We start from the raw sequence: 19,814 nt of genomic DNA on the forward strand, positions 1-19,814 counted from the left end.
AGGACATTTACCGGTTGACTTTGTTTGAAACATTACCTTTTGTACAGTAATATTTTTTTTACATTTATTAGTGAGAAAACTAAATTCTAAGGTTGATGTGGGAAGCTGACAAGTGTTTATTTGCTTTTCAGTACAACGTTTGAGCGACGATTTGTGTGGATAATTATTGGAAATCCCTCATTGAAGTATTTGCACCTCTAAGAACCGTGAAATGCTTGTAAATAGGTTAAGATTATGATTGTTACGATCATGTTTTTTTACTCCCGATCCGATCCCGATTGTTTTAGTTTGAGTACCTGCCAATCCCGATATTTCCCGATCCGATTGCTTTTTTTTGCTCCCGATTCAATTCCAATCATTCCCGATAATTTTTTCCGATCATATACATTTTGGCAATCCATTAAGAAAAATATGAATAAAAATCGGATGAATATCAACATACAGTACATAAGTACTGTATTTGTTTATTATGACAATAAATCCTCAAGATGGCATTTACATTATTAACATTCTTTCTGTGAGAGGGATCCACGGATAGAAAGACTTGTGACTTTGTGTATTGTGAGTAAATATTGCCATCTAGTGTATTTGTTGAGCCTTCAGTAAATGATACTGCAGGCATGCCCCAATGCATGATGGGAGTGGAACCATGATGGTAAGTAAAACCATGACTGTGCGTCGTGCTGCCATTGGATATATCTTCTCGGCTTTGGGGGGAAAAAAAAGTAAGATATTGAAACAGATCTATTGCCACCTTGCTTTCTTCCCCATATTGTATCCCATGAAGTTATCTAGTATAGGGGGAGGGCATGTAAAGTATTGACCAATTGAAGAAAGACTTCAAAGGCTGCCAAAGTTCACTCTGCCCATGTTGTGCTGCCCGTTTCTCTCTATATAGGTAAAACGGTGACATTACAGACTGTGCAGTATATATAGACCCTACCCATGTGACGTCACAACGCCGCCCTCCTGACTGGTGCCGCCCAATTGTCCGTCAACACATCGTGTTTACCTGTTACGGCTATGTACATTCCTCCTATTTACGGCGTGTTTTTCTGCTCGTTAACATTAATAATCAAAATGGTGAAGGCGTGTGTGGCGGTCGGTTGCAATAACAGAGAAGATAGACGGAGAGACTTGAAGTTCTACCGGATTCCGAGAGACCCGGAGAGGAGAGAGCGAGATGGGCTGCTGCAATTCGACGAGAAAACTGGGCTCCAAACGATTACCACAGATTATGTAGTAGTCATTTTATATCTGGTAAGATACATTTAATATATATTTAGAGGGTTTTGGGCTGACAACCACAATTAAGATCATTGCTAGGCTAATCGCCGACAACATACACGTATGTATGTAGTGAGATTGCTATCGCTAAACCATATAAACATTAAAAGCCCTAGCTCCATTGACAAATGACATGAAATACATTAGACTTGACAGTGCATGTTAGCAAGAACAAAAGATTTTGAATTGAAAATTTCGTAACTCACCTTTCCAAACACAAGATAGATTCCTGCCGAATTTTCGTGGACGAGGACCTGTTTCACCCAACCAGCAACGAAGTATTTATAAGCCTCCAAGCTCTTAAAGTTTTTCAAACTTTGGTGAGAATAGGCTGATTTTGTGTGGACAAGATAGCTGTAAATATCAGGGTAGCTAGCAGATGTCAGGCAAATACGGCGAAGACAGCGGGTCGAAAAACATCGATTTGGGCATCAAATATGGATCTGGCGAATGGATAAACTGAAGCTTTTCCACATAACGCCTTTTATGCAACGCATCCAGTGAGTTTACGGCATCCGAAAGCACCGGGTCTTCCATGAAATGCATTATAAATTGCTCGATCAATTGAGACCATTGATAATACAGACACAAAATGACGGACAAGGGGGCGGAACAATACAGCGATCATGTGATTTTGTGACGTCGGGGGGTAGGGTCTATACTAATAGCGATAAATATTTTAACGTGACACGTTTTTTAATAAATTAATTGCCGCCGTTAGTGGGATATTTTTGATAATCCTACGTTAAACCTAAACTCAAGACTCTGGATGAGTGTAATACTTTATGTCTGTAATGTTAAATACAATAAGAAAACGATTTAATTAAAATATATATATATATTAAAAAAAGGCATGGCCGATATTTTTTGCCGATTCTGATACTTTGAAAATGACGTGATTGGACACGATCGATCGGGATGCCGATGGAACGGGACATCTCTAGTTAAGATTATTACTACCTTCCTATTGGACCAAAGTAGGTCACATGACTCACAGAGCCTCACATTTTCCAAGCTTTTATTTCACTTAAAGGCAGGAAAATTAGATTTTTTTCCCCCTGGTTTCATTGAAAATGTGTGTAATAAGTTTTTTCCATGTAAAGTGCGTAGCTGTCGTCATTTAATGTATGTCACCATTTCTCAACCTTCATATTGTCTGGAATGAAATCGTCCTTCATGCCAGTTTGTTTTTATCGCTTCTCGGCCTTTTGGCTAAGATCAAGTGTAGTATCTGTTCTTATCAGTTTAATATCTGATACGTCCCCTATCCGGGGACCATATATTAAATTGATTTTTGGAACTGGGAGATGGAATAGGGGCTTGCTCCGTCCACTCCACGCATCGACCTGGTATTGCAGTACCTCCAGGAACGGTGCACCCCCCACTACTCGTGAAAAACAAATAATGGCACTGCTGAGCTTCATGTCATCTACAACTGCAACTTTTTAGTAAGTTGTGCAGTTCATGTGCTTGTGTTCTCTTTCAAATATTTTTATTCAATTTTTCCATGTATATAGACAAACCGAAATTTACAAACAAGATAAACCCACCCCACCCACAACCTCAAATGTCCTGAATAACTATAGTATTTAAGCAAAGAAATATATACCAATGATGAGTTATAAGCAGTGCATTACTGAAAATAAAAGCTGTTGAATTTATGTCCATATTTATATATATCTTCATCTTTAGAGAGAGAAAAAGAAAAACGAAGAGGGAAATGATTATATTTATTCCTACGTCTCAAGGCTTCCCTCCGAACATCTGAGCATATCCCATGGCTTTGTTTGAGTATTATGAAAATACGTTAAAGAGAAGCGCAGCATTTCTAATTTGAGACAGGCCATTAAACCGTGACGCCACTGGTCAAGCGTGGGCAGGGCAGCCCCCTTCCAATGTAACACTATGTTTGCATTCTAAACTGCTTCGTCTCATTTAAAAAAAAATCCACTCTCCAAAGTTTCATAAAAATGTTTAATGAGTGTAATAATGTTCTGCACAGCACAAGATTTCAGTAGCAGTGTGCATTCCTGACCAAACAAACTAAAGGAAGTGAGGGGGATGGGGTTCCAGCTTTGAGTAAGTTATGCTCATTTGAAAAGCAGCTCTAGCTTTCAGTAGCGCATGCACAACTGTCAGTCGGGCATTTGGAAGGGCAGCAATGCATGATGGGAGTTTTTCCCCATATATTTAAATCCTGATTTAAAGGTCACTTTGTTGACTTAATGACTAAAAGTAGGACATTAACCGATCGGCGGTAGAGTTGCCTTGTCCATGAAGTGTGTTTATGACTATTTTACAAGTGTGTAGCAAACGAGCAAATGACTGAAGATGGCCTGCATGCGAAAGAGTTTGGCACTGCAGCGCTGTACAACTCATACTTACCTGGCAGGGGAGACACCATGATCAAGAAGGTGGTTCACCCAGGGTGAGGCTCAGCCATTGCACTCCCGGTTGTGCTGACCCCTGCGAATTCCCCAAATGTGGGAATCTCGACTGCATAATTTCTGGTAGTGGGGGACTGCGTTCGCGCTCTCCCCTGATTAACTGTAAAAATAATCTGAAACGTGTAATCTAGGGACCTTACATCAAATTGGAGTTAGGACCGCAGTTTGATTAGGCCCTTGTCCCATCCACTCCTCACATGAACTTGACATTGTGTAGTGACTCCAGGGACAGCGCACCCCCTTCTGTTGTTAAATAAATTATCCTCTTCACTGAATTCCACTTCATGTATTGAAAAAGGTATATTACACTCGCGCTCTATCTAGATTTGAGCTGTTTACCAAATTGAAATCCGTCAGACATTGTTTGGATGTATGGATGCATGTTTTAAAGTAATGTTCATTGGCTTGAAAATGCTTAACTTTTCAAAAAATACAATCCTTTGAAAATGTCTCTTTCCCAACAACTAAAGTAAAACAGTCCCAAGATAAATGCCTTTCCATAACCCAAAAGTTTCATGACAATGTTTAATGAGTGTCATGTTCTGCACAGCACTAGATTTCAGTAGAGATGTGCATTCCTGACCAATCTAATGAAAGGAAGTGAGGAGGATGGGGTTCCAGCTTTGAGCAAGTTATGTGCGTTTAAAAAGCAGCTTGAGCTTTCAGTAGCGCATGCGCATATAGACCCTACTCACCAACGTCACAGAATGACGTGTCGCTGTATCCGGCCGCCATATTGTCCGTCTCTGTTTAGCCCTATTCTCAATGGTTTCAATTAGTCGTTCAGTTTATAGAGCAATTCATGGAAGCCCCTGTGCTTTCATACGCTGTAAACTCATTGGATGCGTTGCATAAAAGGCGTTATGTGGAAAAGCTTCAGTCTATCCATTCGGCAGATCCATATTTGATGCCTAAATCGATATTTTTCGACCGGCTGTCTTCGCCCTCTCTGCCTGACATCTGCTACCCTGATATCTACAACTAACTTGTCCACACAAAATCAGCCTATTCTCACGAAAGTTTGAAAAACTTTAAGAGCAGCACTCTGCAACATTACCCCGTGTGACCCAATTTTCTAAAATGGCGACAATCAATTAAAAAAAAAAGTTGACTGCGATGGCCGACGCTTCAAGGATAGGTGGATATAGGACTATTTCTTCAATAAAACAAGCAACAACTGTGTCTGCCTTATTTGCTATTTGCAAAGAGACAGTCGCTGTTTTTAAAGAGTTCGATGTGACGCGATAATATTACCGAACAAGACACACTAACATGTACGACAACATTACAGGGAAGATGCGCAGCGAGAAATTATAGCAACTTGAAGCTAATTTAATTTCACAGCAGCAGTATTTCGCAAGAGCCCGAGGGTCGAAAGAGAACGCCACAAAGGCGAGATTGTTGAAATTATGAATTAAAAAAAAAAATAATAATAATAAAGCAAATTTGACACACAGAAGGGCTTGCTAAAATTTCTTTAAATGTATTGTTCTACGTAAATCAGCCCAGGTAGTCCCCCACATTTTTACCACACCAAATCTGGCCCCCTTTGCAAAAAGTTTGGACACCCCTATTTAACCAATGATCAGTAGACGAGGCCAGCTTCTTTCGCTTGTTACCAGCTAAATATTATTCAAAAAATAAAGATGGTGGAAGAAATAAGCATCTTGAATTTGAAACGGAATGTTGTCGGCAATTAGCCTAGCAATGATCTTAATTGTGGTTGTCAGCCCAAAACCATCTAAATATATATTAAATGCATTTTACCGATATATAATGACTACTACATAATCTGTGGTAATCGTTTGGAGCCCAGTTTTCTCGTCGAATTGCAGCAGTCCATCTCGCTCTCCTCTCCGGGTCTCTCGGAATACGGTAGAACCTCAAGTCTCTCCGTCTATTTTCTCTGTTATTGCAACCAACCGCCACACACGCCTTCACCATTTCGATTATTAATGTTAACAAGCAGAAAAACACGCCATAATAGGAGGAATTTACATAGCGGTAATGCATCAACAACGACGAGCTGACGGACAATATAGCACGGGGGCGTTGTTGTGACGTCATGTGAGTAGGGTCTATACAACGTATGAGCAACTCTCTCAGTCGAGCATTTGGAAGAGCAGCAATGCACGATGGGACTTTTCCCGCCACATATCTTAAACCTGATCTAAAGGTCAGTTTGTTGACTTAATGATTAAAAGTAGGACATTAACCGATCGGCGGTAGAGTTGCCCTGTCCATTAGGTGTGTTTAGGACTAATTTACAAGTGTGTAGCAAACGAGCAAATGACTGAAGATGGCCTGCATGCTAAAGAGGTTGGCACTGCAGCGCTGTACAACTCATACTTACCTGGCAGGGGAGACACCATGATCAAGAAGGTGGTTCACCCAGGGTGAGGCTCAGCCATTGCACTCCCGGTTGTGCTGACCCCTGCGAATTCCCCAAATGTGGGAATCTCGACTGCATAATTTCTGGTAGTGGGGGACTGCGTTCGCGCTCTCCCCTGATTAACTGTAAAAGTGAACTGTAATATGTGTGATCTAGGGACCTTACATTAAATTGTAGTTTGGAACCTTGGAGTTTGATTATCATTAAGAGCTTGCCCCATCCACTCCTCTCAACGACCTGAGATTGTGTAGTACCTCCAGGAACAGTGCACCCTCTTCTGTTGGTAAAATAATTTATCCTCTTCACTGAATTCCAGTTCATGTATTGAAAGAGGTATATTACACTCGCGCTATATCTAGATTTGAGCTGTTTGCCAAATTGAAATCAGTCAGATGCATGTTTTAAAGTAATGTTCATTGGCTTGAAAATGCTTAACTTTTCAAAAAATACGATCCTTTGAAAATGTCTCTTTCCCAACAACTAAAGTAAAACAGTCCCAAGAAAAATGCCTTTCCATAACCCAAAAGTTTCATTACAATGTTTAATGAGTGTCTTGTTCTGCACAGCACTAGATTTCAGTAGTAATGTGCATTCCTGACCAATCTAACGAAAGGAAGTGAGGGGGATGGGGTTCCAGCTTTGAGCAAGTTATGTGCGTTTAAAAAGCAGCTTGAGCTTTCAGTAGCGCATGCGCATATACAACGTATGAGCAACTCTCTCAGTCGAGCATTTGGAGGAGCAGCAATGCACGATGGGACTTTTCCCCCCACGTATCTTAAACCTGATCTAAAGGTCAGTTTGTTGACTTAATGACTAAAAGTAGGACATTAACCGATCGGCGGTAGAGTTACCTTGCCCATTAAGTGTGTTTAGGACTATTTTACAAGTGTGTAGCAAACGAGCAAATGACTGAAGATGGCCTGCGTGCTAAAGAGGTTGGCACTGCAGTGCTGTACAACTCATACTTACCTGGCAGGGGAGACACCATGATCAAGAAGGTGGTTCACCCAGGGTGAGGCTCAGCCATTGCACTCCCGGTTGTGCTGACCCCTGCGAATTCCCCAAATGTGGGAATCTCGACTGCATAATTTCTGGTAGTGGGGGACTGCGTTCGCGCTCTCCCCTGATTCACTGTTAAAATAAACTCAAGAGTACTTGATTGACGATTTTATAGACACATGCCATGCATAAAGCCGAGTTATGCTTCTGCGGCAGACCTGATTGATGTATGATCCTCCGTTACGTGGACTTCAAGAAAAACTTGATTTGTACCCGTAAGGGTACCTCCTCCCACGTGAAGTGCAATCCGACTCTGGCAACACCTGCGCTCAACGTTGACGCCCGAAGCCAAACTTTAGGGTCAAGGTTCAAAGGTCTTGTAAAGATGCCCTCTCTGATTGGTCATCAGTCCAGACTATGCGGTGCCACCCCAACCCTGCTCCGATTGTCCAGTAGTCCTTCTGGTCTGCAATCTGTGACCGAACCCACTCAGATTGAACATCCCCTCCAGTGTGGCAGCGGTGGATTTGTAAAACAGTTTATGAATGAGTTGAAAGTGTATTTAAACAACAGTTTTGCGTGTTAAAGACTATTTAACAGATGAATGTGTGAGATTATTCCACTTATTTACTAAAGTAAATATTGCCAATTGTTTTTACATAAATCAAGAAAAAAATGCTTTCAAATAATTTTTTGAACCATATTTATTTTTAAATTAAGAACATTTCTGACATTTCAAAGTGTTTTAAAGATTAAATATAGGAATTTATTTTAAGGAAGGAGGTGTGTTTTTTGCAATGAAATAGAATCCTAAATGCCTTTGTTAGATCAACTTTTCCCAGCAGAATATATAAAGTACGTATACACAGATGAGCTGCTGGATTCATATCTAATGTCAATTTGTGTGTGTGGCTCCCTATCCCAGTATTGTCTTTTCTGTGGTAGTTGCAGGCGCGGTCAAAAACGGCTGTTTGAATGTTAGAATAGGCTTTGTCATTAAATTAGTACAATGAGATTAAAAATAGTAACTCCCTATCAGGGCATCACACAATGAATTAATGTCAATACATAAATAACATACGCTAGAAGTACCTAAACAATAATTTTTAACCAGGAAGTGTACAAAGGAGGTAGTGTTGATGTTGAAATAAATAGAAAGCCTGAACTAGGCCAATAGCAAACTACAATATGCAAGTGTTTATCAGATATAGAAGTGTTGAGAAACCAATGTTCCTTTAGAAATAAGTCACTAGGTTTTAATTTTTTCTTCAGGGTGTCATTCTGCCCAACAGGTAACAAGTAACTATGGGACAACTATGGACTCAACTGAAATTCCAGCCTGTTTTTTCTTGTGTTTAATTAAATAGAGGAGATATAGTACACAGTAAAAGTTAAGCAACTAATATTGAGTCTTAAATAAGCTTCATGATAAGCAAGTTTTTGCAGATATTGAACTGTTGAGAAATAAAGATTTGGTTTGCTTTAAATGTATTTGGTATTATACTCAACTGAAATCCCAGCTTGTTTTTGTTTGTATTTAATTAAATATAGGAGGTATGGTAAACAGTAATATATGCCAATATTGAGTCTTCAATAAGTTTCATGATGAGCAAGTTTTTGCAGATATTGAAGTGTTGAGAAATAAGGATTTGGTTTGCTTTAAATGTATTTGGTATTATACTCAACTGAAATTCCAGCTTGTTTTTTCTTGTATTTAATTAATTATAGGAGGTATCGTAAACAGTAAAAGTTAAGCAGCCGATATTAAGTATTAAACAAGTTTCATGACAAGCACGTTTTGCCAGATATTGAAGTGTTGAGAAATAAGGATTTGCTTTAAATGTAATTGTTATTATACTCAACTGAAATTCCAGCCGTTTTTTTCCTTATATTTAATAAGGAGAAAGAGTAAAAGTTAAGCAGCCTATATTGAGTCTTAAATAAGTTTCATGATAAGCAAGTTTTTGCAGGTGTTGAGAAATAAGAATTTGGTTTAAAATCTTCCTTCTGCACTCATTGGGAAAGTGCACAATATACAGGACTAGGGGGAAGGTGGGCGTGTATTAAATGAAGTAGCTGAGACATGAAGTACATAACAAATGTTTTATTTCAAAAGGTCATCAACTGCCTCCTGAAAATTGACAATTTTCGAACAGCTGCTCAGCCTCCAACACGTACAGACGCACTCCTGAATGTGCGTCTTTAGTTGTATGGGGGACGGGAAACTGGTAAGCATATGCTTTATCTCGTCCGCCTTTGTCGTCTTCTTCGGTTCAATGATACCGATGATGACAATAAAATTCCATTAAAAAAAAAATTTCAAAAGCCCTGCCAGAAAGTCCTTTGGACGTAACAAATGTTTTATTTCAAAAGGTCATCAACTGCCTCCTTAAAATTGACATTTTCAAAAGCCCTGCCAGAAAGTCCTTTTGACGTAGACGCCCTGGCTGTTTCGCAGTATGTCTTTTTTAAATATTTTTTTGGTGTAGTATTTCACACTGATGGCAGCAAAAGCAGGTTGGTTATTGGAGAGCTGTTTGTAGTAAGTGGATCTGGCTGGACCCTGTGGGGCACCAGACAGAGGCGCGGTGTCAGTAGTATGTGAAGCGGAGGGGGCAGGAGTGGAGTTGGGAGGTGGCATGTGACGGAGTACCGCAAGCGGTGCCGAAGTCACTACAACGAGAGTCTGTGAAGGAGGGGTGGTGACAGTATGGTGGGGAGGCCCTGCAAGCGGCGTGGAGGAGAATGTGGAGGGGCGGGGCACTATAGGTAAATTTATGTACCTGCGCTTGAGCTACCGTGTCCTGGCCACTGAGGGCATGACGTTAAAACAGACCTGGGGCCGGTCAGTTTGGGGCCTGATGTCGGGGAGCTCTGGAGCGGGGGGCAGGCTGGTCTTGGACAAGCTCTGTGGCCGTTGGACGGCAGAAAGACCTTGATCTGTCACGTTGTTGGCTGACATTGCTTCTTGTTTCCTAATGAACTCGCCGACACACTTGCTGTTCACCTTCAGGAAGGGAATGCCGAATTTTTTGAGCACAAGGTCATCCACCGTCACGCGCTGCTGGGCGCGCTGGTACATCCGAGTGACAGCCTGCTTGACGGGGCTCCCTTGCCTTGCGGCGCCGCAGCCTGGGTGGAGCCACAACTGCTTGATGATGCAGTACATCAAGCGGTTCTTTCGGGAGTCCAGCAGGTGGGCAGGCGAATAGCGCTTGGAGAACTTGAGCTTCTGGACCAAAGAAGCGCTGGCTGGGTTGCCGTTGGTGCGGCCGAATAGGGCGTGTCCCTAGCGGGATGCGTAGAGGCTGTCGAACTCTTGGATCTGGCGATCATGGAGGTCCAACTGGTTCCACGCGGCCAAGACCCGCTGCCTGACTGAATCGGTGAGACTTAACTTCCAATCCTGCAAGGCGATCTCCACCAGCACCCTGCTCATCGTCTCGACGTGCTGGTAGCCGGGCAGATGGTGAGGACCTCACACATCCTCGGCGCAGGGATCCAGCTCCGAGGCCACGGCCCGCTCGATCAGCTTCAGCAGCTTACCGAAGGGGGCCGACCCTTGAGTCTCGCGGTCAGTGTTGTAACCGGCGTCTTCGTCGTTGTCCTCTTCCTCGTCGATAGCCTCCTCCTCCTCCTTTTTCTCCTCCTCTTCCAACCCGTCATCATCGTCCTCCATGGACCAGATGGTGGCGCTGGGCTTGGAGTAGTGCTCCCTGACGTTGAACTCGTCTGTGGACTGGGCAAACAGGTACTCCAAACCCAGTCGCTCATCATGTGCGGGAACAGGGAGCCGGTGATTGACCTCCTCGATTCGATGGAAAAACTCCTGGCACCTCTTGTTTATGCGGTCGATCAAGGGAGTTGAGTACGAGTGGTGAACCCGCCTCTTCTGGCCTTTGATGTTACACGCCTCTCGGTCTGCGTTCCAGCATGTGATGCCGCTCAGCTGGTAAACCTGGAAAGGGGCGGCCCCGCAGTGAGGACCGTGAATGAAGGCATGGAACCCCTCCAGGCAGTTGCTGCCCCTCACGCAACGGTCGCGGGGCAGTCTCACACCACTGCGGGTGACGTAGCCCACCACGGAGTACATGTCCCAGCAGGTGGGTCCTGCAGGCATTCTAGGTGCTTCTGCTGGTTGTCCCAGAAGTGGTCGATGGTGGCGGCGTCTTTGAAAAGGTGGACCTGGTTCTCGTCCTTCCCCGCTGGCCCCTTCAGGATGTCTATGGCACGTTGCACACGTGTGAAGGTCTCCTGCGCGCCAACTGTTATCCTCCGCACGTAGTGCTTGAGGTGGTCTTTTCGGAGCAGCTTTTCCACCACCTCGATGTCTGTCAATGTCCTGTAGCCGGTGGAGTGGCCGGTGCGCTCCGACTCGACGAGGAGAGCCATGTCGTCCTTGTTGTACGCGAAGACCGCGGTGGAGAGAGCCGATTTGAAGAGGTTGTACTTGGCGTGGTGGTTCGTCAGGAGTGCCGCGTAGAATCTGTGGATCCAATGGAAGGCGTCGAGGCGGACCATCATCCTGCTGTCTGTCCAACTGTCGAAGAGCTGTCCTACGGCAGACAGGCGGTGGATACGGCAGCAGCCGCGATCGACGTACATGAGCTCGGGGGCGCCTCCCCACCTTTCCGGTAGTGATCCATGAGACCCAGCGCCATCGGCCGCAACATGGTTAGGGACTCCTCGCAAATGAGTACTGACGTGAGGATCTGTCCTAGTTTGTTCCCCACATTGGTGCACCAAGCCGCCGTGCCTTTTCCCTCTTCTGATAGTTTCTTGCAGATCTGGTGGAAAAGAGTGGTTAAGTGGTTAAGAGTCAAAAATAGAAAACAGCTGCGATGGTGTTGTGGATGCTTATAGCATGTAAACCACCATCAGACAAAGGCTCGCGCCAATAAAGGTAACTCTGTACGTGAAGAGTAATACGTTACCTGTCTTGTGGAGTCGTATTTTAGCACTCGACCAAATGTGGACATAATTTGGGTTCGGTAGTCCTCGATCTTGTCGAGCTGTGAGATGAGAAAAGCCTTCCTTATAGGTTTGGGCGTTGGCAGCTTTCTTCGTGGCGATCCTGCAAAGAGGGAAACGAAGAAGATTAGAGCTATAGTTTCCAATGATATACATAAATGCATGGTTTGCGTATGCGCGCGCGCGCGAGCTGATAGTGAGATAGGAAGGGAGAGAGTTGTGTATGGCTGGCCGTTTTTCTGTAGTTGTAACATTTCAACAGAATTGCACTCACTGGCAATCCCGCCTTCTTTGCTGATTTGGGTGAGGAGCATGGTGTAGAGATCTAGCCTGTGCAGGTACTCCTCACTGTGCCTCTCCAGAATTTGTCTATGGAACTTTGCCATGGTTTTCCCCTCCGTACGGTCCTCCATCAAGGACAGGACTTGCTTGTCCACACCGCGTCTGATGATATCAGAGAAATTTAGAAAACATCAGTAATATGTCTTTTTGAATCTGGTGGTCTGTTGTGTGGAGCGTAGCAATGCATTAACAGCACATTTTGATATATATTAACATTTTACTCACTGCGGAGTCAAGACTGCCGGGTTTATTTCACAGTGGCCGGGAGTGAGCTGGGACAATATGTTATTGTCCCATGACAGGAAGCGGCAGATGGAATGCTCCTCGGAGTCTTTGGCCGCTTTCCTGTAGGCGTTGCAGGCCAGCACCTCGGTCAGCATGGAGTGCCATCCGGAGAGGTCACAGATTTGCCGCACTGTCTTGGAGTACCCGCAGCGGTACAAAAAGACGTCTTTTAATTCGCGTGCGGGACAGTCTTTTCGCGGACAGCGTACACTGTAACCCCACACGCCCACAGGCCTCCAGAAAAACACACGGCTGCGGAAGAAGGAGTCCGCCAAGGGCACGCCTACTGCTCTGGCTACACTAGGGGGGCCGGGGGGCCAAGCGCAGCCCATCCCTCCTCCCGCAGCCCAGCAAAGGAGCCCCCTTTAATTATTTAAAACTGATCTTACAGTCGTAAATCCATTACTATAATGCGTCCATGAAAACATTTGATGTTTTCACTTCAATAAAGCGTCACGCTCCCGTCAGGGGGGAAATTTCACACAGGGCAGCTATTTTTCAGCACACACCGGCCTGTTGTCGAACCGCTGATCAAGTTTCATTTTACAATCGTGACAACGGTGACGCTCAGCTGCCCAAATGTCGGTTTATATTCGGGCCGATGCCGATTTTGGGTACCCGACTCCTCATCGTGACAAACTGGAGTAAGATTGGAAATTTTGTGGTCTCAGGACGAGCTCTGACACACGGGACGGGACTGGACGGGAGGAAATATCGGTTTGGGCATCAAATATGGATCTGGCGACTGGATAGACCGAAGCTTTTCCAAATAACGGCTTTTATGCAACTCATCCAATGGGTTTACAGCGTCTGAAAGCACCGGGGCGTCCATAATTTGTAAGTGAATCCACCTTTAGAACTACGATCACTGAAAATTCGGACACACAGTGACGGACAATATGGCGGCACAATACAGCGATCACGTTATTGTGTGACGTTGGTGATTGGGGTCTATAAAGTGGTCATATAGAACGTTCTATTAGCCATTCATTACAATACACATACAAGTGTCTCTTCTAGATTGTGATCAATAAATTTTTCTTTGGAATCTGTTCCCAAACAGAGACGATTTAGTTTAAAACTGTTAAGTCAAATATGTGTTACTGTGACAGACAGATGCGTTTTTAATGTACCTGTGGTGGCAGTATTGCGTGAGAGAACAGCCTTCTAACTGGTGAAGAAGCCTGTGGCTGTGCTCTATTAACAGCCTGGCTTTTGGGCCTCTTGGCTGCTCTTTTATCAGTGGGGCTTTTGGGCTTCTTGGCTGCTGGGAGCTGATGCTACTGTCACTGCAGACTCTGAATGAGCATGAGCACACCACACAAGTGTTAGTGATAAGTGACTATTTCCCAAAATGGCCAAAGAAAAAAAAGAAACCGATGAGATTTGTTTATTATTGGGCCAGCATACGTACCCTTCTGCTCAAATGCAGCAATAGCTTCAACCAGCAATGCGTCATCACTGCCAGCCCAGTCTTCATCATCACCTTGTGGTGGTGGTTGTTGTTGTTGTGCTGCTGCTGATGTATTTGCAATTGGAGGTGATGTTGGTGATGCTGCATATCCACATGCTGATGTGAAGGGTGCTGATGGAACTTAGCTTTTAGCTTGCTACAGAAAGAAAACTATCACGGGTAATTCCTAAAATCCATTAAAACATTGGCAAAGAATTTTTTTTTTTTTTTTTTTTTTTTTTTTATCACCCGACTAACCTCCTCCTCCTTTGTGAGGATGTAAAGCCAAAATCGTTTAAGCAATGTGACGTTGATGTCTTGCTCTTTCATTATTAGCCACTGACGTGCTGAGCAGAAGGCTTCCTGGGTGTCAGAATGCTTCCTGGGTGTTGGGTCTAAAACACCTTCTTCAATTTAGCTGTTGACCCAGAGCGAGGTGACAAAGGCAGGACACAAGGAGGCAGGAGTCAGAGAGTAGACTTATACCAAGCTGCAGTTTGGGGAGAGGTCTGAGATCGGGCAACGTGACTAAGAGCGTCTCATCGAAGTCTCTCTCAGAGCTCCCCGCGCTGCTGACTTTTATTGAGGGCTTGTTGCTCGGCAGAATAAAGTTACAACACTGTTGTCCAACGTGGCAATTTCGATCGGGCAAGTTCCTTCACAGTCACACTCTTGAGCAAGCAAGATAACTTTGTTTTGAACACACATTTGCACTCGAAGTAGCTAGGCGGAAAAGTACTGAGACGTGTGATGAATCAACATATGTGTGGGTATCTATTTATCAGCAGAATGTGAGCAATTGCCGGTAATAAAAATGTAAGCACATGATTATGGGCTAAAACTGTATTCTTCATAATAGCTTTGGATAGCGCGGATAATAGCTGTGGGAGAGCAAACTTGTATAACCCGCAGAGTATAATGGTCATACAATCAAGCTTATCTTACATTTCCCTCCTGTTGTAGGGTTAAAACAAAGTGCATAAACAGCACCAAACTTTAACATCAAATCATCACTTTCCCAACCAGGGCTTTCAGTAATAATTGTCAATATACACTACAACAAAGGAGTGAGGCACCAGATAGGGGCGAAAACCTGCTAATCAGGGAAAATTCCCCTATTCCCTCCCGCACGGGACGAGAGCCTCTTGGCCTGGAACCTCTGGAAACCAGCACAATAATACAAAGCAACAAAACGTCTACAATCAGGAACTCTTTTGACAGTTGTAGATAATGTTTTGATAGGGAAAATCCAGTTGAGAACTGCTTTAGACAATAGTGTCCATATCGTCACTGTCCGTATCCGAGTCGTCTTTGTTGGCTACAGGCTGATAATCGGATAGCATCACTGTGACCATATTGTTGACTTGAGTGGTGATAGATTCAAAAATCTTGTTAGTCACAACTCTCCCAATGGGTATGCAACAGCAGGTGCAGACCATAATGAGCAGGATTAAGGACTACAATTGGTGTTACTGCCGAAACGATAAGATTCTTGTAGTTGCCGAACGTGCTTTGGAGCTAGCTCAGGGACGGATTTGGCTCGACTCCTTCTTGGCTATGAAGGCGGTGTTTGAAATCGTCAAACCATTTCATCAGCTGGGTGATGGAGCCATTTTCTGCTTTGTGGAGTGGGATCAGGGTGCAGCACTCTCTTCCCATGTTGGCACAAAGTCCTCCGTTTTCCGCCAGAAGCATGTCAAGGGCCTCACGATTTTGGATAGACGTGACTGAGACGGCATGGAGTTGTTCGGTGACTTGGGTTTGCAGGAGGCCTGTGTAGTTGTAGAGAACTTGCACCTTGAAGTTGAGGTAGTTTATGAATTCGGTGTGTTTGTAGACAGTGACAAGGAAGATGGCGCCGATGAGAGGCAGGTGTGATGCTGCAGCTTTTCCTTCGTTCAATAACTTCGCCTTGTCTGGGATGTTTCAAGGTTGTCCAATGGCGTCAAAGTAGACCCCTTGATCGTTGTCGGATGGAAGGCCAGCTAAGATAGATCGACGTCGGCGGTTGGGCGGAGATGTTGCGGATGCCGTTTGGTTGTCAGGATCGATGATTATGGTGGTGGAGCGTTGGATCGCTGTGATGTAGGCACACTTGCCTATCCACTTGGTGGGTAGCTTGGGGCAGATGGATCCTCCTCCACACCACCTTCACCAAGACCAGGTCTCCTGGGCGTAAAAGCGTCTGAAAAGGAGACAAAGGGGCCCTCGGCTGATCATTTGCATTCTTAACATCTCTGTCATTAAACAGTTTGCACAGCCATTCGGTCATTGGATCGAGTTTGCCTGTTTGCTCTTGGACCGATTGGCCTTCCCATAATGGGAGATGGAATGGTTTTCCATGAACTGCCTCAAAAGGAGTAACACCTGCACCTGCTGGTGATGGTGTGATGCGCATGTACATTTTTACCAAATGTAAACACTCAGGCCATGGTTTGTTTGTCTGTTCCATGGTCTTCCTGAGACGCAATTTTATTGTGGCGTTTGCTCTCTCAACGAAGCCTGCAATCTGTGGGTGGTATGCGCAGTGGTGTTTAAGTGTTATGCCTAAGTGTAGTGCCATGAGTTCAATAACGTAATTAACAAAATGTGTGCCATTATCACTCCAGATCACGCGTGGGATGCCGTGCTCTGGGATAATGTTCTTGCAGATGGCTTTGGCCACAGTCAATGCATCCGGTTTTGCTGCTGGAACTATCTCAACCCACTTTGTTAGACTGTCTATAATGACAAGACAGTACTTGTACGGGCCACTTTTGTTCAGCTCGATAAAGTCCGTGTGGATAATCTCGAACGGTTCAGTGCCTTGGGGGCATTTTCCTCTTGCAAGACGGACATTTCCTTGTGGGTTGTGCTTGCAGCAAATCAAACAGCTTCGACAAAAAGTTTTAAAATAGGTAATTAAGCCTTTAGTGATATAAAAGCTTTGTTGTACTATTGCCACCATCCCTCTGTTGAGACATGGCTCCGCCCATGGCTCAATTTTGCAACTGCGTGGAACAAGCTTCTTGGCAGGCAGGGCTTATTATTGATGATGTGAAGTCCTGCTGCGTTCTGGGTTGCGTTCAACATTTTCCATTGGCGTTTTTCAGTTGTTGAGGCATTATTTTGCATGTCCTTTAGTACTTCCAGGGGGATGATATCATCATTCTCATCAGAATCTTTTTGTTGTTGTGTCATGACTTGGGCTAGTTGCAAGGCTGCTTCTTTGGCTGCTTGGTCTGCTTTTGCATTTCCCAGGGATATTTAGTCCGTTCCTTTGGTGTGGGCTTTGCACTTACACATCGCGACTTCGCTTGGCAGAAGGATTGCTGCGAGGAGTTCTTTGAGGAGTTTGGCGTGTGGTACTGGCTTTCCGCTTGACGTTTGCATTCCTCTTCTTGCCCATTGGGCGGCGAAGGTGTGTACTGTTGAGAATGCATAGTGGCTGTCTGTGTAGATCGTGACGGGTGTAGCGCCTCTGCTGTTAGGCAGAAGGTGATGTGGGCTACTGGACTAGTACTAGGTTCGGGGAGTGGTAAGTAAAAAAAGAAGGAACCAGAGACAGATACTACTTGAACAAAAAGCCGGCAATTTACTGAACAAATTAACAAGACAATACACAAACGAACAATTAACGAAAAAATTATGCACATCAATTCACAAGGTGTACCTGAGGAGAATTAATTTTGTTATCTTATTCCTTAATTTTGTATTAGGAATTTTAACAAAATTATAGCTTCAATCTGATTTTCCTATTTTATATTCCTAATTTTCTGACCGGTCAGATTTTTTAAAATTATTGTGATTATTCTACTTTGTTTAATTTAAAGCAAAATCACTATATTAAGCCACGTTCAATTTGTAGCACTCCAAATAATATTCGAAGGCACTTAGCAGTTCAAATTCTTAAAACAAAGCTTCAACATTCAAAATCAAATGTAGAACAATTTAGGTTGTCCCTTAATTGTCCTCCCAGAATCCAATGAGTTTGTGGTGTAGGAAGCACACCGTTCAGTTCTGTTCATCCAAAAGGAAAGAAATAATCCAACTCCTACCGCAACCTTGCTTGTGACGGTAACTCGTTGTTCAGAAGGGAAAATCCAGCTCTTGGGTTAGCTCGCCACTCGGCTCTTACCGAGAATCCTGTTGTCCTTGACGTTGTCGTCGCTCTTCAATCGGTGGTCTGAGTTTCGGGAGAAACTCAGTGGCTTTTCCCAAGGGGGAAAAAACCTGGCCTGTTATCAGGCCACGAGAAATAAATTTTAGACATTTGTACAACAACAAAAATAGAGTTTTAACTCAGTCTAGCTGTTAGGAAGGCCGCATTTCGAGACCTAAAATGGCGGCTCGAACGTAGCCGTTAGTTGACCGTTTTTCCACAATACGGCACTTTTTTTTTTTTTTTTTTACATCAAATGAATTTAAGTCACAAAATAAAATACATCATCACTTTTTCATTAAAATAAAATAATAACAATGACACATCCAATATAATTCTACGTTTCATAGAATAAGTTGTGGCAGCTGAATGTGCCCATTGCATGGTAGCTCCGCTAAAACTAACTTCTCAAAGTAAGGATTTTAACCAAATAAAACTTACCAAAACGCTCCTGGTTAATGTTTAGAGCCTTCCAAAGGGTCACACAACTCTAGTAGTGAGGCTCAGGATCGGCGTTTTGGGAGGAAAAAAGGTTTAATTCTTCTCTTCATTAGCGGTAGCTCGTAGCCAACTGCTACGCTTCCTCTCGGTCTCTTGTCTGAGACTCGTGGGTAGGGGAGGGGCTCTCTCACTCTTGGAAAAAAACTTTATTAGTGAAAGCAAAAATTTGTAACTTACTGAATATTTATAAATGTTAATTATTTATAAAATTACTAATTTTTAAGTCATTTTTAATATGCAAATGCTCACTTATTTGGTGGTTTATTTATTACTTATTTGCCCAATTTTTAATCTAATTTAATTTAATTATTAACTGGGGTTACACGGGCTTATCTTTAAACAGCTGGCAAGCTATGGTCAGTGTAGTGTTGGGCTGATCTTTTAGGTCTGGTCGTGGTTTGCAGTATACTTCTGTCCTTTCTTTGCAGCTATGGGCATCGCCATCTTCTGGAGTTGGAATTATAGTGGCTGCGTTGAGTGTGTTGCATCTTTCGATGGTGAGATGAGGCTGCGACAGCAATACAGCGGTGATTCCTAGATGTCTTGATGGTGACAAGAATGACATCTTGGTTTGTGTCAGCAGGACTTCCACTGCGTGGCTGACTTTCAGAGTCAGGGTGTGGAACAATACAACTTCAGCTGACGCTTGGATTGCCATAGCCACGGCACACACAGCTTGGACACATGGTGGTAGGGCTGCTGCAACTGGGTCTAGTCACTTTGAGTAGTAGCCCACTGGTCTCAGCTTTCCTCGGTGGTCCTGTAGCAGGACAGATGTCATGAATCCGTTCTTGCAATCCGCCATTTGGACGAATGGTTTGGCGTAGTCTGGCAGCACCAACACTCCAGAACTTGTGATTTCACTTTTCACGTTACAGAATGTCTGTTCTGCTTGGGGGGGTCCACGTGAGTTTTGCATTAAGTTCAGTTTCTTCAGCATAGATCAGGTCTTGGAGTGGCTGAGTCAATTGGGCATAGTTGGGGATCCAGCTCCGG

At 43.8% G+C, this 19,814-nt stretch overlaps 4 non-coding genes across 4 annotated transcripts; all 4 read left to right on the forward strand.

Annotated features, from left to right (window-relative positions):
- The first annotated feature begins 2,479 nt into the window (after positions 1–2,479).
- Positions 2,480–2,670, forward strand: LOC130918117 (U2 spliceosomal RNA). Its single transcript, XR_009063572.1, has one exon. It is a non-coding gene; the product is annotated as a U2 spliceosomal RNA (small nuclear RNA).
- Positions 2,671–3,664: 994 nt separating this feature from the next.
- On the forward strand, positions 3,665–3,829 carry LOC130918262 (U1 spliceosomal RNA). The gene has a single exon (XR_009063708.1). It is a non-coding gene; the product is annotated as a U1 spliceosomal RNA (small nuclear RNA).
- Positions 3,830–6,079: 2,250 nt separating this feature from the next.
- Positions 6,080–6,244, forward strand: LOC130918274 (U1 spliceosomal RNA). The gene has a single exon (XR_009063719.1). It is a non-coding gene; the product is annotated as a U1 spliceosomal RNA (small nuclear RNA).
- An 843-nt stretch (positions 6,245–7,087) lies between these two features.
- Positions 7,088–7,252, forward strand: LOC130918285 (U1 spliceosomal RNA). Its single transcript, XR_009063730.1, has one exon. It is a non-coding gene; the product is annotated as a U1 spliceosomal RNA (small nuclear RNA).
- The last annotated feature ends 12,562 nt before the right edge of the window (positions 7,253–19,814 follow it).

Source organism: Corythoichthys intestinalis, chromosome 6, assembly GCF_030265065.1.
Source record: "Corythoichthys intestinalis isolate RoL2023-P3 chromosome 6, ASM3026506v1, whole genome shotgun sequence".
NCBI lineage: Eukaryota > Metazoa > Chordata > Actinopteri > Syngnathiformes > Syngnathidae > Corythoichthys > Corythoichthys intestinalis.